Genomic DNA, 26,201 nt, shown 5'->3' with positions numbered 1-26,201 from the left:
AAGAGTCAGCAGCAGTAAACTGCGAGGAGGTCACTGCTGCAGTCTAAAGTCAGGATGATCTGAAAATGATGAGAAGCAGCTTAAAAATCGAGTCTGCGGTCATAAATCCGGCTCACATGTACGTTTTTTTTTTTTTTGTTCTGGATGTCCTGCTTTACTCCGCTCAGGAGAACATGTGGTTATTCTCAGATTCTCAGTGTTTGCAGTCTCAAAGTGCTTTCGTTATATTGACATGTTGTGTGGAGAGTGTGTCAGCGGCCGTATCTATCTATCTGCTCTATTTGGCTATCCACTTTTTCTATTTGGCCTGCGTTTAAAGATTAACTGGCTCTTTTCATTGACTCGGAGCAGGCAGAGTTGACCGAGCAGCACTTTACTCGGCGTGCACGTCGAGCTGAAAGGCCGGTTAGTGCTCTTTCTCTCTGTTTGTTCTCCGATAGAGGAGACTGAGGCGTCCTCGTGCAGTCACATGGACCCTGAAGACAGACTTTACAAGGACTTTCAGCCTGGATTCACTGGTCACCCCAGTAAAGGAGCCTGCAGCCAGACAGCATCATGTTACTGAACATACAGACTCTTTACTGGCTGCATACTGCAGTTTACATGATGCTCATTAATACATAAGACTGTATGAAGCATCTGTATCAGTGTCACTTCAGAGCTGATGGTTTTAATTGATTAAACTTTATTTAACAAAGAAAAAAAACACAAAATATGTCTGAAAACACATCAAAGTATCAGAGTAATAATGACACATCTAGAATATAAAATACCCCAAAAACTGATGAATTATGCAGCGATGATTGAAAATCATGAGCAGAAAGCAGCAGCAGCGTAGATACATAACAGCAGCCTGGTTAGTTTATGGGTTTGACCTTTGAGCCAATCAGATGCTCGTAAGATGTTCGTAAAATAGGTGAACTTAGTTCCTTCAGTCAGTCTGAACAGAGACGACACATTAAAACACATTATGACACATTTACACACAGCGATGGAAACTTACTGAGTACATTTACTACCAGAGGTACTTTTACTGTACCATGTGATGCTACTTTACTACATTTCAGAGGGAAATATTGTACTTTCTACTCCACTACATTTATTTGACAGCTTTAGTTACTTTTCAGATGAAGATTTGACACAATGGATAATATAACAAGCTTTTAAAATACAACACATTGTTAAAGATGATCCAATATTTCAGCAAAAATCAAAGATTAGAGACAAAGAACTTTGTTTTTTCTTCTTTCCTCTCCCATTAATCATCTCACGACCCCTCAGATTTATCTGCTGACCCTTTGGAGGGGCCCGACCCCTAGGTTGGGAACCACTGGACTAAACTAGCTAACTGCATATAAAGTAGTGTAAACTAGCTCCACCTCCAGCAGCTACAACAGTAACATGCTGCTCTAACACTGATGCTTCACTATTAATAATCTAATGATGTCATATATAATAATATATCAGTCAGAGGAACCAAACCACTACTTTTACTGCAATACTTTAACTACATCAAGCTCATAATACTTATGTACTTTTACTGCAATACTTTAACTACATCAAGCTCATAATACTTATGTACTTTTACTGCAATACTTTAACTACATCAAGCTCATAATACTTATGTACTTTTACTGTTTTTAAGGAGTATTTTTACTTGTAATGAAGTATTTTTATTTGCTGTATTGGTACTTTTACTGCAGGATGTGAGTACTTCTTCCAGCTCTGCATGTATAATATATAATAAAGATGGAGGTTGGTGTCGTCCAGTGTTGGAGGGTAAAATGATGACGTGTATGTGTGGTGTAATCAGCTGTTCTACTTCCTTCTTCTTCTTCACTGTAATCCACTTGTTTTTATTTGCCTTTTCACCTTTTTGTCTACAGTGTTCAGTGACTCTTTAAGGAGTAATATGCTGATGTGTAGATGAAGCTGCTGAGTGTTAAAACTCAGAAACAGCTTCTTCACAGAACAAAAGAAATGAAACCAGGAGGTTAAAACAAGAGAAAACACATCACAGATTCTCAGATTCAGAGCCAGTTTTTTTTTTTTTTTTTTAATTTCTCTGTGTAACCGAGCAGAATCGAATCCTCTCTGATGCCACAATTATTTGCAATTTATGCTGCGAGGCCTCGCTGGCAGCCTGAGACAAAGAGCAGGAATATATCTCCCTGTTTATACTCTCGCTGCCTTTGAGTCGGTTGGCATTTATTGGCTCCGAGTGAAACTATGAGGAGCGTTAGCGCAGCTCGGAGGGAAACTTTTTTTTTGTTTTGTGTCTCTGAGAAGCATATTTTGGAGCGTGTTTTACGAGCCCGTCAGGAGGAGATTGATTGTAAAAGCGCCGTCAGCTACGGCACACGAGATTTATTTTTAATGCCAAGGATTCGTTCCTCTCGTCCCGGCGCGTTTTGAGACGACTCAGCAGATTTCTGAGGGCCGCCGCTTTGATCGTCACACCTTCCTCTCGGCCTGTTTGTTTTCTTCTCTGCTGATTTATGATGCTTCATTACAGCTTTTGATTTCTCTCCCAGATAATTGGAGGTGAATCTCTTGACAGTTTGAAGGTTTGCGGTGTTTGATTCTCTGGACGGACGGTCGGCGCTCGTTAATAGAAGGCGTCCAAAACCTGCAAGGCATTGTGGGAGAGAGCGGGAAGCAGCGCCCTATTCAGATGCTCAGTAAACCTGTTGGCTGCAGTAAGAAGTCAGAGTTCAGGTCAACAGTTTAAACTCTGCACACCTGCACAGGTGTTTTCACTCGTGATGTCACATCCTGCTCTCCAGAGGATGAACTCTCTGCTCCGAGAACATGAAACCTAAACAGAGCAGCGTGTCTTTAAACATTACAATCGTCCCAATAAGAGTGACGACCCCGAGAACACTTAAATCCTCTTCCTGTTTACGGCTGCTCCACAGTCCCCGTTTTAAATATTCAGAGTGTTTGTGGGGGGGGGGGGGGGGGGGGGGGGGGTTTACCGCCCGGAGAGGCGAATGAATGATATGAAACTCTTCTGTCATGCTTCGTGCATGTAAACAGTCGCAGCTCAACATCTGCAGCTCCTCCCAATAAAACAGCACATTCCACATTTATGGCAGAACAAAGACAAACATGTAGACGCTCATCCGCCAGCGCAGCCATGCAGGAATCCATTTCTTCTTCTTCTTCACTGCTGCTGCTGCTGGAGTCATACTGATGACATCACACCTGAACCGCCACAATAAAGCTTCCTGGATGATGAAACCATCATATATGTTTTACATGATTTGAACATTTGTTTCAGAGAGATCATGTCTAAAAAAAATACTACAATTCCCATGAGCCTCAGCTGCTGTAGCTGTGGAGAAGAAGGCCGTTTGTAGTTTAGTTTAGTCCGTATTAACAGTCGGTGATGCTGCTGCTGTCGACTGCAGTAAAGCAGAAACAGAAGAAGAAGAAGAAGACGTGATGAGCAGAGTGACGGTCAGAGCTGAAACCATGGAGACGTGACATCACAGCTTCCTCTGTCAGTCATACAAACACGTACTGAACGTCTGCCGCCGTGTTTGTGTCCCTGAAGCTTCAGTCACATGTTTCCTGTATGACATCATCAACTTTTCCACCTCATCCCAGCAGAGGAAGTGTTTTATCATTTGAATCATGTTGGATAGAAACACAGCTGGGACGTGACCCTGAAATTAAAACTGAAACGATTTAATTACATGCGACATGAATTCTAAAGCTGTGATTGGGTGTTTCTTGCTGAAATGCACCCTGGGAGTCGTAGTCTCTCCACAGTCTTGTGTAGCTTTTGAAGCAGATCTTTTCTAACAGAGTTGTTGATCTGTGTGTCCTGATGACTCAGCCAGGAGATGTTTTGGACAGAAAACAGATAAATAACTCTCTGAATGAAATGAAATAAGAGTCAGTGATAAAAAAACTGGACTCCAGGAGTCAGAGAGTTACAGAGATTCACGACTAAAACTGTGTGAACGCACAAAACAGAAACATGCGGACAGATTGTTCTCATCAGATTTATAAAACTCTGCGTGCACATGGTTCTGTTTTTATAAACTGCATCGCATGTGCACAAGCATTATTTCCACTCCCACTGTTATAGACATAAATGGACGGAGACACGCTCAGCTGTTTGCAGATCAATACGCCGCCTGTCACAGTGAGAAGAGCGGCTGGCAACAGTCATCATCATCATCATCATCAATACACACACAGCAGGGAGCTGATCAATCATTCATAGAGCTCGTATTAAGAGCTTCAAGGTCATTAGCAGAGAAACGATTCAATCAATGAATCATCAGAAATAATAGTGATAGCTGCACCTTTTGCAGATCATCTTTACTTCATGACTGTAACCATGGCGACAAAGATCCATTAACTTTAACGAGGTACTTATTTGAACCCTAAACTAAACTAAAGCTTTGTCTTTAAGGTAGTTTATTGTTAGCAGGACGTGTTGATGTCTGAACGTGTTGAGATGTTCTGCAGTTTATTCGTAGGAAATAGTGAACAACACGCATCATTAACACGCGTGACCTCCGGTGTCTCCAGGATGACGCCTTCATGCAGATCTTTTTCATTTTTCTTAATTTTCCCTCTTTACACATCACATTTCTTTTTTATTTCTGTTATTCATCAGATTTTTTCCACAGATTTGGCTTCATGGCAGCAGACTAGAGTAAACAGCCTGTAGTCGCTGCGTTCAGAACGTGTTTGGTTCTCCTCCAACACAAACTGTGGGAGCTGAGCGGGTGAATAAACGCCGAGTATTTGGAGTTGAGTTCAGCTCGTACCTGAATCTGATAAGTGTGACTGTGTTGCCGAGTGTGTTTCTGCAGACTGATATTCAGCGTTAATCATTCACAGCGTTATGAGCAGCGCCTGCTCTGCTCAGCTCGCTGCACGGCTCATTTCTGTGCTGCTGCAACGCCTCTGGCAGCCGGCCGGGAGGGAAAACATCCAGAGAACTGCTGTGATAGGAGGAGGAGGAGGAGGAGGAGGGAGGGGGGAGGAAGGGGGGAGGAGAGGAAGAGAGACGGGGGTTGAGTTCTAAAGAATACTTTATTTACATTTAGTTACACTACACTTATTTCATCACAGCAAAAACATTGTTATTCTACGCTACTAAAGCTGAGTCTTTCTCCTCACAGTCGTACTTTCATTCAAACCTTAAAAAACAAACAAAACATCATGTTTGACAGAAAGAAGAATGAAAGAAAGGAAGAAAAGAAAGAATGAAAGAATAAATAAACAGTCTTTTAATAAAAAACAAGACCTTTAAAAATAAATAAAGAAGGAAAAATCTTTATTTAATCGTCCCAAAAACGCAACAGATCAGCCGTCGTGACTCCATTTCATGTGCTGAAAGTTAGACAATAAAACATGAAAACAAAATGGATTCAAATATGAATCAGCAGTTAAGAACGAGCGCTGTGTCATCATCATCATCATCATCATCATCATCATCATCATCATCATCATCCTCGTCATCCCCTCAGAGCGTCTGCAGACAAACGTCTCCTCGCTGCTTTTACATTTAGTCTTTTATCCCGTCAGAGGTCAGAGGTCAGAGGTCAGAGACTCAGTGAGGAAGAACGCCAGAACGTTCTTCACAAGACACATCATAAACACAGAGAAAGCAGCGCAACACTCCATAAAGTGCTGAGAGTGTTTTAAAGGCGGGAAAGCAGTCGTCTTCCTCTTCCTGCCGCCGTCCCAGAAACATCGTCCCACAGTTCCCAGCTGGTCTGTCATCAGCATCTACCTCCAGTCGAGTTTAAAGCTTCAGATCACACCGTGTTTCTGTCTGACAAGATGTTTCTGTGTCAGATTAGACGGTTATAGAGTCTACCTGACCAATCACAGCTCACCGTCTTTCATGATCTGCGTGATGTCATCAGAGGGAAGTTTCCAGGAACAAGAATGTAAACAAACAATGGCGTCTGAAGCTGGCTGTTCCACCTGGCAGCATCACTCCTGTTGTGCCTGCATGCTGAGGACTGTTTATTTTCATAATTCATGCTGGGTTTTTATGGTTGGCTCAATATGAAAGTTCACCTTTAATTAATTAATTAATTAATTGATTGATTGATTGGTTGATTGGTTGATTGGTTGCGCCTCACACAGCGAACAGCTGTGACATCACACACAGGTACCACCTGGTTCCTCTGTCCCTCCGTGTTCGCTCTCGTCTCTCTCTCTGCGTCTCTAAAACACTTCTCCACAGAAATGAGGAAGCTGACTTCAGACCTCAGCAGTGCAGCGTCTTCAGGGCATCCCAGCATGCAGCGGGGCTGACAGGTCACTGCGGTAGATCAGTCATGAGTAAGCAGTTTGTCTGTCAAACCAAACACAGAGTTCCCACGAAGAGACGCAGGAAGAGAGAGAGAAAGAAAAGCTGTTTTATTTAGTTTGAGGGAAGTCTGAAAACTCAGAGAGTCTGTTTCTGCCAGAAACTCGTTTTCTTTTCTGTTTGTGGTTTAAAGGATTTGATCGGAGCACAGAGGTCACTGTGTGTTTTCTGCAGCTCAACTGTTGTGTTTACTGGGCTCAGTGTCAGTCTGAGGACTCACTGCATGTCTCAAGTGGAAATATAGTTTGTCAGTTGCTGAAGCTGTTTTAATAAAGATATATCTATGTATGTCTACAGATGATTTGGTCCAGAGCCTTGGTTTGTGTTTACAGCAAAACCACTTCTGCATTTTTTTGCATTTTTTGTAGCCATAAAACAACAGCAAAACAAAAGGCCTTTCAGAGTAACCATCTTCCATATTTCAAGGAGTTTCCACTGAAACAGGATGTTGAGCAGTGTGACATCACACGCACATCACACTGACTCTCAGAGTTACAGAGGTGGAAATTAAGATCAGATCAAGCGGGAAGCAGAAGTACTTTAAACCTGCGTTCTCTCTAACGGCCATCAGGGGGCGACTCGGCTGGCTCCAGGAAGAGGAACGCTAACAAAATGCCTGCAGCTCGCTAACATTAGATTTCAGAGGAAAAGATAGTTTATAGCATGTGCTGCAACATGTTTCATTAAGATGCAATACATGAATGCAAGGCTGACATCTGACATTTACTGTCACATGTTCTCTGGTATATGTGTCATGTGACCAGCAGCGTGTTCAGGTATATGTGTCATGTGACCAGCAGCGTGTTCAGGTATATGTGTCATGTGACCAGCAGCGTGTTCAGGTATATGTGTCATGTGACTAGCAGCGTGTTCAGGTATATGTGTCATGTGACCAGCAGCGTGTTCAGGTATATGTGTCATGTGACCGGCAGCGTGTTCAGGTATATGTGTCATGTGACCGGCAGCGTGTTCAGGTATATGTGTCATGTGACCAGCAGCGTGTTCAGGTATATGTGTCATGTGACTAGCAGCGTGTTCAGGTATATGTGTCATGTGACTAGCAGCGTGTTCAGGTATATGTGTCATGTGACCGGCAGCGTGTTCAGGTATATGTGTCATGTGACCGGCAGCGTGTTCAGGTATATGTGTCATGTGACTAGCAGCGTGTTCAGGTATATGTGTCATGTGACCAGCAGCGTGTTCAGGTATATGTGTCATGTGACTAGCAGCGTGTTCAGGTATATGTGTCATGTGACTAGCAGCGTGTTCAGGTATATGTGTCATGTGACTAGCAGCATGTTCAGGTATATGTGTCATGTGACTAGCAGCGTGTTCAGGTATATGTGTCATGTGACTAGCAGCGTGTTCAGGTATATGTGTCATGTGACCAGCAGCGTGTTCAGGTATATGTGTCATGTGACCGGCAGCGTGTTCAGGTATATGTGTCATGTGACCGGCAGCGTGTTCAGGTATATGTGTCATGTGACTAACAGCCTGTTCAGGTATATGTGTCATGTGACCATTAGCGTGTTCAGGTATATGTGTCATGTGACTAGCAGCGTGTTCAGGTATATGTGTCATGTGACCGGCAGCGTGTTCAGGTATATGTGTCATGTGACCAGCATATGTGTCATGTGACCGGCATATGTGTCATGTGACCAGCATATGTGTCATGTGACCCGCATATGTGTCATGTGACCGGCAGCGTGTTCAGGTATATGTGTCATGTGACTAGCAGTGTGTTCAGGTATATGTGTCATGTGACTAGCAGCCTGTTCAGGTATATGTGTCATGTGACCGGCAGCGTGTTCAGGTATATGTGTCATGTGACCAGCAGTGTGTTCAGGTATATGTGTCATGTGACTAGCAGTGTGTTCAGGTATATGTGTCATGTGACTAGCAGCGTGTTCAGGTATATGTGTCATGTGACCGGCAGCCTGTTCAGGTATATGTGTCATGTGACCGGCAGTGTGTTCAGGTATATGTGTCATGTGACCAGCAGTGTGTTCAGGTATATGTGTCATGTGACTAGCAGCGTGTTCAGGTATATGTGTCATGTGACCAGCAGCGTGTTCAGGTATATGTGTCATGTGACCGGCAGCGTGTTCAGGTATATGTGTCATGTGACCGGCAGCGTGTTCAGGTATATGTGTCATGTGACTAGCAGCGTGTTCAGGTATATGTGTCATGTGACTAGCAGCGTGTTCAGGTATATGTGTCATGTGACCAGCAGCGTGTTCAGGTATATGTGTCATGTGACCAGCATATGTGTCATGTGACTAGCAGCGTGTTCAGGTATATGTGTCATGTGACCGGCAGCCTGTTCAGGTATATGTGTCATGTGACCGGCAGCGTGTTCAGGTATATGTGTCATGTGACCAGCATATGTGTCATGTGACCGGCATATGTGTCATGTGACCGGCAGCGTGTTCAGGTATATGTGTCATGTGACCAGCATATGTGTCATGTGACCGGCATATGTGTCATGTGACCGGCAGCGTGTTCAGGTATATGTGTCATGTGACCGGCAGCGTGTTCAGGTATATGTGTCATGTGACTAACAGCCTGTTCAGGTATATGTGTCATGTGACCATTAGCGTGTTCAGGTATATGTGTCATGTGACTAGCAGCGTGTTCAGGTATATGTGTCATGTGACCGGCAGCGTGTTCAGGTATATGTGTCATGTGACCAGCATATGTGTCATGTGACCGGCATATGTGTCATGTGACCAGCATATGTGTCATGTGACCCGCATATGTGTCATGTGACCGGCAGCGTGTTCAGGTATATGTGTCATGTGACTAGCAGTGTGTTCAGGTATATGTGTCATGTGACTAGCAGCCTGTTCAGGTATATGTGTCATGTGACCGGCAGCGTGTTCAGGTATATGTGTCATGTGACCAGCAGTGTGTTCAGGTATATGTGTCATGTGACTAGCAGTGTGTTCAGGTATATGTGTCATGTGACTAGCAGCGTGTTCAGGTATATGTGTCATGTGACCGGCAGCCTGTTCAGGTATATGTGTCATGTGACCGGCAGTGTGTTCAGGTATATGTGTCATGTGACCAGCAGTGTGTTCAGGTATATGTGTCATGTGACTAGCAGCGTGTTCAGGTATATGTGTCATGTGACCAGCAGCGTGTTCAGGTATATGTGTCATGTGACCGGCAGCGTGTTCAGGTATATGTGTCATGTGACCGGCAGCGTGTTCAGGTATATGTGTCATGTGACTAGCAGCGTGTTCAGGTATATGTGTCATGTGACTAGCAGCGTGTTCAGGTATATGTGTCATGTGACCAGCAGCGTGTTCAGGTATATGTGTCATGTGACCAGCATATGTGTCATGTGACTAGCAGCGTGTTCAGGTATATGTGTCATGTGACCGGCAGCCTGTTCAGGTATATGTGTCATGTGACCGGCAGCGTGTTCAGGTATATGTGTCATGTGACCAGCATATGTGTCATGTGACCGGCATATGTGTCATGTGACCGGCAGCGTGTTCAGGTATATGTGTCATGTGACCAGCATATGTGTCATGTGACCGGCATATGTGTCATGTGACCGGCAGCGTGTTCAGGTATATGTGTCATGTGACCAGCATATGTGTCATGTGACCGGCATATGTGTCATGTGACCGGCAGCGTGTTCAGGTATATGTGTCATGTGACCAGCATATGTGTCATGTGACCCGCATATGTGTCATGTGACCGGCAGCCTGTTCAGGTATATGTGTCATGTGACCGGCAGCGTGTTCAGGTATATGTGTCATGTGACCGGCAGCGTGTTCAGGTATATGTGTCATGTGACCGGCAGCGTGTTCAGGTATATGTGTCATGTGACCAGCAGCGTGTTCAGGTATATGTGTCATGTGACTAGCAGCGTGTTCAGGTATATGTGTCATGTGACCGGCAGCGTGTTCAGGTATATGTGTCATGTGACTAGCAGCGTGTTCAGGTATATGTGTCATGTGACCGGCAGCCTGTTCAGGTATATGTGTCATGTGACTAGCAGTGTGTTCAGGTATATGTGTCATGTGACCAGCAGCGTGTTCAGGTATATGTGTCATGTGACCGGCAGCCTGTTCAGGTATATGTGTCATGTGACCGGCAGCGTGTTCAGGTATATGTGTCATGTGACCAGCATATGTGTCATGTGACCGGCATATGTGTCATGTGACCAGCATATGTGTCATGTGACCCGCATATGTGTCATGTGACCGGCAGTGTGTTCAGGTATATGTGTCATGTGACCAGCAGCGTGTTCAGGTATATGTGTCATGTGACCGGCAGCGTGTTCAGGTATATGTGTCATGTGACCGGCAGCGTGTTCAGGTATATGTGTCATGTGACCGGCAGCGTGTTCAGGTATATGTGTCATGTGACCGGCAGCGTGTTCAGGTATATGTGTCATGTGACCGGCAGCGTGTTCAGGTATATGTGTCATGTGACCGGCAGCGTGTTCAGGTATATGTGTCATGTGACCAGCAGCGTGTTCAGGTATATGTGTCATGTGACCAGCAGCGTGTTCAGGTATATGTGTCATGTGACCAGCAGCGTGTTCAGGTATATGTGTCATGTGACTAGCAGCGTGTTCAGGTATATGTGTCATGTGACCAGCAGCGTGTTCAGGTATATGTGTCATGTGACCGGCAGCGTGTTCAGGTATATGTGTCATGTGACCAGCAGCGTGTTCAGGTATATGTGTCATGTGACCGGCAGCGTGTTCAGGTATATGTGTCATGTGACCGGCAGCGTGTTCAGGTATATGTGTCATGTGACCGGCAGCGTGTTCAGGTATATGTGTCATGTGACCGGCTGCGTGTTCAGGTATATGTGTCATGTGACCAGCAGCCTGTTCAGGTATATGTGTCATGTGACCAGCAGCGTGTTCAGGTATATGTGTCATGTGACTAGCAGCGTGTTCAGGTATATGTGTCATGTGACCAGCAGCCTGTTCAGGTATATGTGTCATGTGACCAGCAGTGTGTTCAGGTATATGTGTCATGTGACCAGCAGTGTGTTCAGGTATATGTGGCATGTGACCGGCAGCGTGTTCAGGTATATGTGTCATGTGACCAGCAGCGTGTTCAGGTATATGTGGCATGTGACCAGCAGTGTGTTCAGGTATATGTGGCATGTGACCGGCAGTGTGTTCAGGTATATGTGTCATGTGACCGGCAGTGTGTTCAGGTATATGTGTCATGTGACTAGCTGCGTGTTCAGTTATGGTCTGGAGGTGGACTTGTTGCCGTGTGACGGGTAGTTGGTGGTTTCAGTGGGCAGACTGGTCCACTACATATTATCCTGGTGCAGAGCTGGAGGTGGAACACTGACCCTCCAGGCTGTGAGGCCAATATAACATAGTGGTCTAACTGTGTAATTACAACTTCCTGTTCGTCATGTCATGCACACTGGCCCAAAGAAGCATTCCCCCCCCCGTTCCCCCCCCCCCACACACACACACACACACACACACACAGTCATTGGAAAGGAGCAGCTGTGATTAATGTTTTATTTGATCCGTTCGTTCCAACACTTTGAAAGTCTAACAGAGTTCCAGCAGGAAGGGCTCGACTGAGCAGCTCTATGGAAGCGTGATAAAACATCTGGTTCTTTGATAAAAAGTCGAAGCTACAAGCCTGTGAACATAAAAACTGAAGGAGAGAAGTCAACTACGACTCCCAAGATGCATTTCAGGAAAACACATCCGATCAACGTTCACACTCTGTTGTGTTCTGATCTAGAAATAAAGATCAGTCGTCTGATTCTGGAGAGTTTGAAGAGACAGAGTGTGAATAACTGAAGTGACGTCTCCGTCCTCCGCAGGTCGGACCGCCGTGTTGTTCTTCTTCTGCGGTTTCAGACTGAGCGAAGGCTGAACTCGGCTCTCATGTCAGCTGCTCTTCACACATAATAACACGTAACGAGAGCGAGCCGCGGAGGAAGGAAAACCACGTAACCGTACTCCTGCTTTTCTTCTGGCTGATTCCTCCCAACGTGAAGCTCTCGTGGCGTTCGACGCGTCGAGTCTTTAAACACGTTGAGTTTCATCTTATCTGCAGCCTTCTAGAGATACTTCCTGTTGATCCCAGAGTGGTTTAGATTCAGGACTTTCTGGACAATAGTGTCACTATATGTTTGACCTGATGAAGACGTGTCTCCGTGTCTGTTACGGTCCCACCGACACGTCTCCCCAGCTGCCATTTATGTTATTTTTTCTTCATTCTAACAATACAAAACTATTAAACAACACATTGAAAAGCATTATTTCAGACTACAGAGAGGATGATGATGATGATGGTGTGATTGACTCATTGATGAAGATTGTTCGGCAGCGAGCTGTCTGTCTGCTGGTTGTTTGGGGTCAATGAGAGGAGGAATCGTCTGGTTTCGGCTCCCTGATAATGAGCTGTGGGAGGCTGCAGGGAGGAGGAGGAGGAGGAGGAGGAGGAGGAGGAGGAGGAGGAGGAGGCCCAGCTCCTCCTCCTCCTCCTCCTCCTCCTCCTCCTCCCTCCAGCTGACTCAGCAGGTCTCCTCCTGAATCAAATAAAACACAACAAATTAAATAATCAAACATTAATGTGCAGCTCAGTAAAATCATGACATTATGTGTAAAAGACCTGATCAGAGAAAACATTTGAAATGTGTTTCTGTGGTCTTTCAGTCATTCTGGCAGACGGATTTACAGTTTCCAGTTTTCGATGCCAAACTGACAAATGAACAGAAACAACAGTCTTAAGTGGATGGTTTGAGCTCTGAAGTCTCCTGCTGGACGCGTCGTCTGAGCTGCAGGACGTTTGTGAAACTCTTGGCGCTTTTCAAAGCTTGCAAGTGCACAGTGGTTAACCGAACAAGCCCGGACATTCAGACGTTCTGGATGTGAGGTTTTTCTCCAGAAGTGGTAATCTGGACTTGGCAGTCTGTCTGACTTTGTGTTGTATTTTTATGTTGTTGTTTTGCTTCTGTTTTTTTTTGTACTGACGTTAATAGTTAAAGCAGCAGCAGTAAACACAGTGAGACAGGAGCGGCAGCAGCTGTGGTAGAAGTCTGGTTGTAATAGTGGAATAAAAAAATATGATTTGGAAGTGAGTAAGTATTTACTGAGGTTAGCGGCAGAGGAACAGTTTGGCGACTGGACTCACTGACATGAATCTTCATCAAGCGTATGAACATATAGCTGAGCCAGCAGCTTGAAATATTAGCAACATGCTAACTGTTATTATTATTATTATTATTATTATTATTCACTGTGATGTTCGACACGTTTGTTTGAATCTCTGGAAGCATCTTTTCCACTAAACAACACTTTAAAGGGGACATATCATGATATATGTGGTTTTCTGTTATTAATATTTGGTTCTGATATCGGATGTTAAACACGGTCAAAGCTTGAGGCGACAAATGCTGCCTGCAAGTCAAAACTCAGGGCGTCAACCTGCTCTGAACGCTTCGTTCGCAATGTCGGCTTACTGCACATGCTCATAAACAGTCTGTTCTGTAGCCTGGGTTGCTAAGATGGTTGCTAAGTTGGTTGCTAAGGTGGTTGCTAGGTGGTTGCTAAGGTGTTTCCATGTGTTGTTCATGTTTTCCACTTGAGAAGTTGACATTTGGAGTAAAGAAGGAGAAAAAGAAGTGAAATCCTGCTACTATAGTTTGTTTACGTAGCCTCCGGAGCCGGAGGAAGCTTCCTGAAGCTGACCAATCAGAACAGAGTGGGCTCATCAGGAGGCGGGGCCTTAAAGAGACAGGAGCTAAAACGGCCTGTTTCAGATAGAGGCTGAACTGAGGGGCTGCATAAAGGACCAGTAGAAGATCAATAAGGAGTTTTTATTCTAGTAGAGCCCCAGAATATAAATATAGAGGCTGGAAATGTGCAGAATACGTCTTTTAAATACTATTTTCTGAACATGTTCTATGAGATTATGTATGTATTTCTGTTAATGCAGCAGAGTTAATGGACATTATTCTTCTTTTTATGAAATGCTAGGTACAAACAGCCAGCTGATCATTTCTACACTGACTGAACTGCTGTTGTGTGTTTGGGATGAATAACCGTGTGACCATGATGGATGCTTCACGCCTCTTTTAAAACACTTGTATTGCTACGTATTAGCAGTTGTTAGCATGAATTTCAGTTCAATGTTATTGTTCCAGAAACATCTGTGGAAACTCTTTTTGTAAAGAATGCATGTGAACTTTTTGTCTATGATTTAAGAATTCGAGGGTCGAGTAACTGACACATAAATCATATATTAGATGAAGTATTCCTTCAAGAGACTGGATGTTGTTAGTAATCCCTCCTGTTTTAATCTGCCCGCTGAGAGCCAAATCTAACACTGGATCCCAGATCAGATGTGGAGATGTGGAGGAATTCTGTCGTTTTAATATCCATCTTTTCTAAGCGCTCTGTGCCAATTTGGAAACGCACAACAGCCTGCTGGCACTCGGCCGACAGCTTGAGTCAATCTGTTAAAGTCAACAGAGAAAACTAGATGGTGCTTACAATAAACACTGATAAGATAAACCCCCCCGAGGAAAATTCCTCTGTTTCATTTCTGAGGCGTGTACAGTTGAAAACAGCACAGACTCACATTCCTCTGCTGCTCTACAGACTCCATTAACTCCGTGTTAACCTTGAACATGGCTGCCACCTTCGCTGCAGGCTGACCTCTGACCTCTGCGAAGGAGGAAGAACCATCCACCTGCGAGACAGAGAGAGAGACGTTGTCCATGTTTTCCAGGTGTCAGTAGATCCACGATTTCATGTTTCTATGTGAACTTTATATCAAAAAAATGTGGAAACTGTTCTGTCTGTAAACCTCACGTCACCGTGGCGTCTCTACGGGGACGCCTGAGGGTCCGACATCGTCTCTACGGGGACGTCTGAGGGTCCGACATCGTCTCTACGGGGACGCCTGAGGGTCCGACATCGTCTCCACGGACGCCTGAGGGTCCGATATCGTCTCTACGGACGCCTGAGGGTCCGACATGGTCTCTGTTCTCTGGTGGAGGTTGTGGACACCTTGGAGCTCTTTCTGTCTCTATGTGGACTCTTCATCGTTGGACGCTTTGGTGTTGTTATTGTTCTACGTGGACGTTCAGCCTCTGACCTTCACTGTTGGACAGAAACGTCCACGTCTAACGTGTTTTATTTCATAATTTAATATGAGAATAAAACCTTTGAGATGCTTCATCTCATTTTCAATGAAAGTTAACAAACATTTAAACAAAAAACAAATAAATAAATACATAATAATAATAATAATAGATGAAACAATCCAACAACAAAATGATCAACACAGTGACATCATCACAGACACCCGCCGCTGTCATCTGTACGAAGAATCAACGAGAAATAAAATAAATGAACAGAATAAATAACATTATATCAAACTACTGAGTCGACTTATAAACTACAATATAAACAACCAGTAGATGAAATGTAATGAACGAGTTCAGCAGATTCTTCCAGTCTCATGATGTCTTTAGATTGTGGACATAATGAGAAGTTGCTGAGTGAATATGATGATCTGAATGCAACTAAAAGCTGCACCGATGAAAACGTCTCCTGGAGTGAAGCAGTCGCACATCAAACAACGAAGCTTTAAGGATAAATGTTGGTTCGTAATTCAAGATTTTATTTTTCCTGCAAACTGCTTCAACAAAATAAGAGACGCACAATAACGTTTCTATAACGACCTGCACGGCACCGCGAGGTAAACATCCTGCATTACGAGCAATAAACATGTTCTGTAACAGTGTTTGAATATCAGCTGTTCAGGTTTGTTTTTAGGAGCTGATCTCATGTTGGATCTGTAAAGATTCTCCAGCTGTCAGATAAACTCGGTGCAGGAAGAAAGTTTTCAGCAGAGATTCAGGTTCTTTCCAACAAAGACAGAAACACTCGCAGATAAATGGAAACAGAGAACATGAATCTGTGTTTGTCCATGTATGCATGTATGTATGCATGCATGCGTGTGTGTGTGTGTGTGTGTGTGTGTGTGTGTGTGTCCACATGCGTGCAGGGGTGAGGTGGCCAGAGTTCACATGTTGAGTTTACACAGGGAGGGGGCCACACACTCCTCCCCCCTCTAAGTCAATGGTTAAAGTCCTGAGATCAGAGCAGAGTCATTCAGCAGAGGAGCGTCCTCGCCGTGTTTGCTCGCGCCGATACCCGGGGCAGATAGGGGCCCACGAGGTCAAGGGGGGGGGGGTCGGGGGACGGAGGGGGGGGTGGGGCAGGAGAGCAGAGTCCAGCCGTTCTGTCCCCGCGGTCTGGGCGGGGCCTACGATGACCTGTTTGGCAGGTGAAAGCGGCTGGTCGTTAGCCGGTTAGCGCTGGCTGAGCTCATCCACCTGCAGAGTTACACCCAGTTCCTCCCTGCCAGACACCGATACAGCCTTCAGACCAGAGGTAACATTCATCTAGTCTAATCTAGGCTGCAGACGCACAGCTCCAGTGTTGGAAAATGAAGGTTACAGATGCCAAAACACATGAACCCTTTGAACAGCAGGCTGTTTCCTGCATTTATACAGAGTCACTGTATGTGTCTCTCAGGCTGCCAGATACGGTTTTATTTCATGTGATCGTCGTCATGTGAGTCGTTCTGTACATGCTTACAAGGTACATTTGAATTTAGTGGTTCTTTGTGTTTTATTTCAACAGTTTTATTAATAGAAAGACTCAAAAATACCAAGAATACACTCGATCAGAACATTTGGAAGCTGATCAACAACATAAAGATGAACTTCCTCCACTCAGTAACATCATATGTATCATATATACATCATAATATATATAATAATATATATATATAACATCAAGTTCCTGCACACACACACATATTAATACACCTTCAAAAAAAAACAAGAAAAACAGACAAAAACAAACAGACAAACACAGAACTGTGGCTCAGATATTTGTGGACCATTTGAAGCTCAACGTACTGTGAACGTCTCTGGTTTTAACAGCGATATAACATCTGTGAGCCGTGACGAAGAGGAGGAGGAGGAGGAAGAGGAGGAGGAGGAGGAGGAAGAGGAGGAGGAGGAGGAGGAGGAGGAGGAGGAGGAGGAAGAGGAGGAGGAGGAGGAGGAGGAGGAGGGAGGTCAGGAGCAGCCAGAGAGGTGAAGGCTGTGACGCCGGACTGTAATGGAAGCAGTTTAGAAGGACGGAGCAGATCGTCAGGAGGTTCCAGCGATATATAAGAACCACGTTGATGGGACGTTCTGATCACTCTGATTGATCTGCTGATTGTAATTGTGCTGTATCGGCCCCAAGAAATGATCAATACGCTGGAAGTGTTTGCTTGTCAACACTTCCTGTTTATACAGTAAAAAACTTTTCTTGAATGAAGATGTGAAGTTATGAGGAAAAACTTTTTTCTCGGATTACCGACGCTGATCCTGAACACATCGTCACATCGGAGGTTCGTTACCGTCTGACGTGTGTGTTCAGGTTAACGGACACAGCAGGAACATGTCGTCAGCTTTTACACTGAATAAATAAAGTTATCCACTAACTGAACATTGCAAAAATATATTTTTATTATGAGTCTGCAGAAGAAAACGTCTTAAACTTCACATTTTTATAACTGGATGAGAACATGGAGACGTTTCTGATATTAAGACTATAAAGAAAAAAATGTTTCACTGAAGGAGTTTAAGGTTTGTTTGTTAGAAAGGAAATTAATCCCCAAACTCAGCTTCATCCAATCAAGTCTGAACACACACACACACACACACACACACACACACTTGGGGAAATGCTTTAAAACAGTTTTTGGGTGAAATCCAAGCTGGGATTGGTGCTGACAGCGTTTGATAATTCACCCAGCGCTCTGATTTACAGGCTCACTTTGTAATGTTTTCACTCAGTCCCAAACCTGCTGCGCTCGTTAGTCTTTTAACACTCTCTCTGTCTCTGTCCCCGCCGCGTCTCCGCCTCGTCCTCCTCCGTCCACGTCAAGAGTTAAACGGCGAGAGGAGACGCGCCCGCTGAGCTGCTCTTAATACATGTGTGTGTGTGTGTGTGTGCGCGCTGCTCTCGCTTGTGATTGATGGCATTGTTTAAAGCCAGGGAGGCTTTGGAAAGCTTTGCTATTGTTTCAGCTCTTGGCGAGGAGGGTTCTTTAGAAAAACAAAACGAGAGGAGCAGGAGGAGCAGGAGGAGGAGGAGGAGGAGGAGGAGGAGGAAGAGGAGGGAGGACGAGCGAATAAAAAGAATTAGAAAACAAAACAAGAGTTGTCTTCACACTCGTCACACTCGCTGCTTTAAAAGCGTCCGAGAGCCCCTGATGGTGAATCTGATAGTTGCCTGTTGGGATTCCTCCGCAGCGCCATCCAAACCCCCCCCCCGCCCCCCCCTCCTCCTCCTCCTCCTCACACCCCCCACCGCCAACCAAACCACAGCTATCCGTGCCCACCCCACCCGGCCGGCCCCTGGGAAAGACGGGAGAACGAAGGGACAGAGCAGGAAAAATAAAACACACACCAGGAATGTACCAACACACAAACATGGCGTCGGCCCAGGCCTCCGCTCTGCTCCTCTGTTATTCTTACAAGATGTTTGGGGCTCGGCTCTGGTCACCCGGCCCGACACAAACCACAGAATTTGTGATATTTCTCCGGGTCCCCCCCCCCACCACCCCTCCACCCCCACCACCCCCCCGCTGTGGAGCCGCTGGGAATGTTTTGTGAAAACACAGCGCCGCAGGGCTCGGCAGGTGGTCCGCTACATAAAGCATGGCGAGCATGCATGGCTACGAGGCCGGCGGGCCCCGTGGGGGCCCCTGGGGGCCTCATCAGCACCGACCAGCGCTACGCCCCCGAGAGGGAAGAGGCATGTTGTTGCAGTCCGGTCCTGTCCGCGCTGATGGATGGGAGAACATTTTCTTTCTGTTCCACATCAGGAAACAGGAAACAAAGTTATTAAGCACAACTTCGCTCATGATAACATGATAAATGCTTAAAGTACATTTGAAAATATTTAGTAATTATATCTCATGCTTATACAAATGAATTCAGAACTGAGTCGTGTAATTTCCAGAAAATGAGTCTTTTACCTTTAATTCTCCCAGAACGAAGGAGAGCGTCTGCCAACTTCTCCTATACGCTGCAGCGCAGGAAGTATGAAAATACTATCAAATAAAATATTACTGAAGTAAAAGTACAGAAGTACTCCTTATGCAAAATGACCCCAAACTTCATCTAATATCAGTTATTTATCGATTCATTGATCGTTTAGTCAAAAAATCATGAAAAAACAGTCGTCAGTAAAAGTATTTAGTTACTTTCCATCACTGCTGGACACATCAGCTGATATCCACCTGAAACACGTAACCGTGAGTAAAAACATGTTTATTACATGTTTACACACATTTTTTTATGAATTCTGGACACTGATCAGTAGCTTCTTGTCTCCTGAGACAAACGTACGTGTGCAGGTGTAAACACAGAGACGTTAATACTGGTGTCAGTGTGAGTAATATGATCACATGAGCCGAGTTTCAGTGAAGAAATATGAAACCAGACTGAAATGATTCAGAGTGACGACGATTATTGAAAAGATCAACAACTCATTTGGCTGCTGTCCCCCCTAAAAGGACGGTTTGGATACGCTGTGTGTGTGTGTGTGTGTGTGTGTGTGTGTGTGTGTGTGTGTGTGCAGACGATCTAATGGGAGACAGGTGAATAATTGGTGGATTAAGACACCGCCCTCAGTCTGGATTGGCTGGGTGTGGAGGGAATAAAGTTAAGTGTGATTACCTCGTCATTACACACATAAATACCCTCCGCAGTGTGTTTAAGCTTATCCACAGTCGCGCTGCATTATGACTGATTCCTCTTGAGTCCCCGCGTCAGACTGTCAAGACAGTCGTACGGCGGTCGCTAGGCAACGGAATAACAAGCAGTTTTTGTTAACTGCAGCGAAGAAACAACCATCAGCTCTGAAAGTCAGATTCACTTTTGAGAAAAGAATAAAACTGCAGACAAATATGAAGAGTTCACTACAGATCCTCTACAGGTGAGCCGGTTACCTGGTTACAGTCCACATAGTGACACATCATGACATCATACCAAGTGAAACAAATAAACACAACACACAGTGCAAAAACAAATCACCCTTCACCACAACTTTTATGTGCTCAGAAAACAAACAGTCATCGACCCTCCGAGCTTTTCACCCGCCTTAGTTACCGTCGCTATGCCTGTCAGTCTTTCCATCCGCCCACAAACCGAGGAAACTGCAGAAGAAGGAAGGGTCATGACATCACACCCCGGCGTCCTGAGGATCCGCTCTATTGAAGCCTGCGGGAGATGAATGGAGAAGTGAACAGTGAAACCCAACATATCTACGTCGTCTGACCTTTGATGAAAGAAAAAGCCTCGACCACATGAAACAACACGACTTCAAGAGAACACTGACTGATTTTTCCAAATGTGCACAGCCGTTTGTTTGGTCTCCAGATAGTATCCGAAGATGATTATAGGCAGACTTTACAGGGCTCCTGGTGAGTCAAATGAAAACGCTCACCATGGCAAATAAAAAAATAAATAGATAAATATTGTTGACAAAATCTGTATTCTTGATTTCTTCTCTCTTCCTTTTATTTGGACCCGAGGCTGCTTTATGATGACAGACAGATGCTTCACTTCTGTTCTTAACATTTTGAGTGCATAAGTGCGTTCACACTGAGAAGTATAGGAAAATGCACTGCGAGTACTCGGATGATGCACTGAAAACGGTCAAAAATTTGACTGTGGAACTATGGACACTTCTCGCCCTCAACGGTCGCCATCTTGGCTACGTAGCGGAAGGGGAGGGACCACTTTTCAAACTGGAAATGGCAGCCGGGTACGTTGTAACCACGGTGAACATCACCACGTTATACAGATGTAAGTTATACATGTGTTTTTTTTAGCACTAAGCACCACTATACTGTTGTTGGATATAAGCCATCAGGATGTTTTTTGGGTTAATTTAGCAGTCTGCAATGATCTGGTAGCGCGAACATTAACGCGAATGCTAACGCTAGCTAATGCTAATTTGTGCACAACAGCTGTGTTTGACGAAATTCGCGCACTACACCAGTAACATATAGTGTACACAGTGTACTACATGAAAGTGTACTAACAGAAGTACGTGATTGGAGACACAGCTAGCGATAACAACAGCTAATGTTATAGTAACATCACATATTCTCTGATTAGTAACTGTTGATGGTAGGCTAGAAACTAACCCTTAGCTGTTAGCATTAGCCATTTCATAGCTATCAGAAACTTTTAGAAAAACTTTTAGTAACAAACTTAATAACACATGGTAATTATGAATGAAGCAACCTGTGCCGTGATGACATCAACACCTGAGCTGTGATCATTTAACTGGTCAGTTAGATTCTTTACGTTAACTCACGAGTTTAATCACTGACATTAAACGGTAAGTTAGATAGTTTACCTTGTGAGTTAGTTAATTTACATTAACTGGTGAGTTTGTTCATTACTCAAAGAGTTCCAGATTCCAGGCTAACAGTCATCATCCTCGCCAGCTGAAGGTCCAGATAGAAGACGTTGCTGTCGTAGGGAAGCTAGTTAGCCAGCGTATTATCGCTAGAGCTAACTGTAAATAAAATAAAGATCAGGACAGTTTAAATTCTGATACAGTATCATTTAGGACCAGCTTCTACACAGAGGGTGTTCTGGCTTTTATTAAAGTGACCTGTAACCCCACAAAATAATCTTGTTAGCTAATATGCTATGCTAACTCTTGTCCTTGGAAGTAACACTAGGTTGTTGTAGTGAGTAGTGAGATGGAAACGCTAACGCTAATTCCTGAACATAAGGGCATTTATTTATTTATTTATTTATTTTCAGTGAAATCACGAAAAATCTGGCTTTTAAAGAGTCTTTTGCTGCTGATGAGTGGTTGAAAAGTTGATGTGTGTTTGACAGCTTTCTCCTTGTGTCCCTTCATACCAGACGCTGCTGAGCAAACATATCGAATATTGTTGATCATGAGCCAAGATTTTAGGCACAGCACTGATTGTATTAACTTCCAGAGACTGTAATGTCATTATTGTGTCAGTTAAACATAAACTGTACCCTACACAGGCAGCAACAGACGGATGGATGTTCACTACATCCAACCACAAACAGACGAATGCTGTCAGGTCCGAGCACAAACTGACACTCAGAGCTGAAATATGTCTCAGGATTGCTCCTCTTCTTCTGCGTAAACACGCACAACTGTACTCATCACACTCAGTTCCTCTCTGGACTTCCTTTTGTTTCAGCGGCCAAACCCCGGGAAGTAAACTCTTAAGTCCTCGTGTCTTGAAGTGGAGAAGAAGAACAACAGTTGAGTCTGGAGCCAACGAGACAGATGGGATCTGGAAACAAGGAATTTCTTTTTCATCCCTGTTTTCACCCAGAAAGCAGTGCATAAATAAATACGAACAACAACACAGCAAAGACAGAAATGTGAGTTTTATGAAACCTGTCAGCGGACTGAAACTGGCTGAGCGACGAAACCCAAAAACATCCAGATGGAGCTTTAAGTCCGACGAATTAACGCCTCAGTTAGCCTTCCTGTGAGCCATAAAACCACTTTATATAACTTACGTAACTTAAAACCATGCTGGGTCCTGAGTGTGGCATTTTGGATTATCAAACATACATCTCTTCCTGTCTGTCTCCATATTGCTCTGATAGTTTCTACGACCCACAAACAGTGAAGCACAGTTTTATATGACCGGTGTGGTTGCTACTCGCACAAAGTCACATTTGATTGGATGAACTTTTATAAATGCCCCTGAATGCAGGAAGCGTCAAACATTTGAAACTGTTTTACAGGAACTAGAAGAAGAACTAGAAGCTAACACTAAGCTAACAAAACTTAGAGGGTAACTTAATTCATAGCTTTATCTCAAAATGTACAAATAGAGACACATGCTTATCAAAAACTAAAGGAGAATTATATCATTAACTAAAGGAACACTGACATTTTGGAAAGGCTGAGATAAATCCAGGACATGTTTAGCTTAGTTTAGCACAAAGCCTAGCTCTTTGAAAAGAGAAGAAATCAGCTTCCAACAACTCCAAGCTTGTCTGATTACTGTTGTATCTTGTTAGCTTATAAGCTAGCAACCAATCCAGAAGCTAGCTCTAAGCTAACAGAGGATAATACATAGCTTTATTTCAAAATTTACAAAGTGTCATCGCTGAAGACATATTTAGCTTGTTACCTAAAGGATCGCTGATGTTTTGGAAAGTCCTTGGCATCCAATACAGAGATAAATCCATGGTGTATTTAGCCTAGCTTAGCACAAAGACTGGAAGCAGGAGGAAACTGTTAGCTTAGCTTCATGGAAAGAGAAAAAAATCCACTTTCAAACAACTTCAAAGATGTGTGATTCACATGTTGTAACAAGCTAATCAATCAATCCATCCAAGACCTATTAGATACATGAAAAATCCTCCTACAGTAAAAGTACATAAGTATTATGAGCTTGATGTAGTTAAAGTACTGCAGTAAAAGTACATAAGTATTATGAGCTTGATGTAGTTAAAGTATTGCAGTAAAAGTACATAAGTATTATGAGCTTGATGTAGTTAAAGTATTGCAGTAAAAGTACATAAGTATTATGAGCTTGATGTAGTTAAAGTATTGCAGTAAAAGTACATAAGTATTATGAGCTTGATGTAGTTAAAGTATTGCAGTAAAAGTACATCAGTATTATGAGCTTGATGTAGTTAAAGTATTGCAGTAAAAGTACATAAGTATTATGAGCTTGATGTAGTTAAAGTATTGCAGTAAAAGTACATAAGTATTATGAGCTTGATGTAGTTAAAGTATTGCAGTAAAAGTACATAAGTATTATGAGCTTGATGTAGTTAAAGTATTGCAGTAAAAGTACATAAGTATTATGAGCTTGATGTAGTTAAAGTATTGCAGTAAAAGTACATAAGTATTATGAGCTTGATGTAGTTAAAGTATTGCAGTAAAAGTACATAAGTATTATGAGCTTGATGTAGTTAAAGTATTGCAGTAAAAGTACATAAGTATTATGAGCTTGATGTAGTTAAAGTATTGCAGTAAAAGTACATAAGTATTATGAGCTTGATGTAGTTAAAGTATTGCAGTAAAAGTACATAAGTATTATGAGCTTGATGTAGTTAAAGTATTGCAGTAAAAGTACATAAGTATTATGAGCTTGATGTAGTTAAAGTATTGCAGTAAAAGTAGTGGTTTGGTCCCTCTGACTGATATATTATTATATATGACATCATTAGATTATTAATAGTGAAGCATCAGTGTTAGAGCAGCATGTTACTGTTGTAGCTGCTGGAGGTGGAGCTAGTTTACACTACTTTATATACAGTTAGCTAGTTTAGTCCAGTGGTTCCCAACCTAGGGGTCGGGCCCCTCCAAAGGGTCAGCAGATAAATCTGAGGGGTGGTGAGATGATTAATGGGAGAGGAAAGAAGAAAAAACAAAGTTCTGATACACAAATCTGTTTTCAGTTTTTGGACTTTTTCTCTAATCTTTGATTTTTGCTGAAATATTGGATCATTTGAACATTTATTGAAATGAAAGCATGTGAGAAGTTTAGAGGGAAAAATCACTATTTGGTGGAGCTGTTAACAACTCATAGACATGTGAAATGTGACCCCGACTACACACTGCTTTTTGTAAGACGTCAAAAGACAAAAAGGTTGGAAACCACTGGTTTCATCTTTAACAATGTGTTGTATTTTAAAAGCTTGTTATATTATCCATTGTGTCAAATCTTCATCTGAAAAGTAACTAAAGCTGTCAAATAAATGTAGTGGAGTAGAAAGTACAATATTTCCCTCTGAAATGTAGAAAGTAGCATCACATGGAAATACTCAAGTAAAGTACAAATAACTCTAAACTGTACTTGAGTAAATGTACTGAGTTACTGGACTTCTGCGAGCAGATTTCTCTGCTTCTAGTCTGAAACCTCATCTGAAATATCTGACTCTGGGGACAAAAGAGAAGCAGAGGATTTCCAAAAATGTTGGAATGTTTCTTTGAATGTTGTAAAGTGTTTAGTTAGTGCTGCAGAGTCCTCTCTGTGTCTCTGGCTGGTTGCCACTGTGGTGTCACTGTGATAATGTTTAGTTAACCACACATACTACACCACAGCTTCATTCATCACACACCCACACAACCCCCCCCCCCCCCCACCCCCCCACCCCCCACACACACACACTCCTCTGTGAGACATGATGGGACAGGATCTGATGTGAGACTCTTCACTGACAGACTCACCTTTCAACACACTGTGTTTACAATAATAGACATTAATACGATACCTGCGTGTGTCACCTTCAGGTACAACACTGCTGCTCTGAGTCAGCCTGTGACGGTTTGATTAATCCACTTATTTTACATCTGTTGAAGATCATTTTTGGAATAAAATCTTAGATTAAACACGTCTGTCTTTTTCTTTAGTCGTCCATTTCACAGAGAAGATTTGTCATCATTTCAACAAATGTGTCAGTTTCTGCACTGAATAAAAGTCAATATTCTCCCCCAAATAACAGCAAAATCTGAGTAACTTCTCCAGGTTTAGAACATTCGTGCCCCCCCTTTACACCTTGTTTTTCTTTGTAATACTACTAAATAGCATTCCTAAATATTAGGTATTATATTTGAGGTAATATTGTGCAGAGAGCCCAGTATTTATATTTGTATTTGTATTTATATTTGTATTTGTATTCGAATAAAAGTGGAAAGAGGCTTAAAAATCCTGTTTTTGTTTTTATTACGCTTTTAATTTTAGAAAATTAAAGTGTTATAATAAGTGTTCATGAATAAACTACCTTA

General features: G+C 43.3%; 2 protein-coding genes and 2 long non-coding RNA genes across 4 annotated transcripts in view; 1 reads left to right on the top strand and 3 right to left on the bottom strand.

Moving 5' to 3' along the window:
• LOC122986896 (NLR family CARD domain-containing protein 3-like) overlaps nucleotides 1–26,201 on the top strand; it is a 1,497,050-nt gene that overhangs the window by 332,203 nt on the left and 1,138,646 nt on the right. The gene's annotated exons all lie outside the window — the stretch shown is intronic.
• Nucleotides 1–26,201, bottom strand: part of LOC122986857 (NLR family CARD domain-containing protein 3-like) — a 934,102-nt gene that overhangs the window by 700,290 nt on the left and 207,611 nt on the right. The gene's annotated exons all lie outside the window — the stretch shown is intronic.
• On the bottom strand, nucleotides 12,843–15,600 carry LOC122987807. The gene is made up of 3 exons (XR_006404611.1): nucleotides 15,174–15,600; nucleotides 14,941–15,051; nucleotides 12,843–12,886 (listed from the first exon to the last, which is right to left on the bottom strand). It is a non-coding gene; the product is annotated as an uncharacterized LOC122987807 (long non-coding RNA).
• Nucleotides 22,177–23,768, bottom strand: LOC122987904. The gene is made up of 2 exons (XR_006404658.1): nucleotides 23,593–23,768; nucleotides 22,177–22,737 (listed from the first exon to the last, which is right to left on the bottom strand). It is a non-coding gene; the product is annotated as an uncharacterized LOC122987904 (long non-coding RNA).

This window comes from Thunnus albacares, chromosome 1 (genome assembly GCF_914725855.1).
Source record: "Thunnus albacares chromosome 1, fThuAlb1.1, whole genome shotgun sequence".
NCBI lineage: Eukaryota > Metazoa > Chordata > Actinopteri > Scombriformes > Scombridae > Thunnus > Thunnus albacares.
Note: the sequence above shows the minus strand (reverse complement) of the source record. Positions and strands in the feature narration are given on the sequence as shown.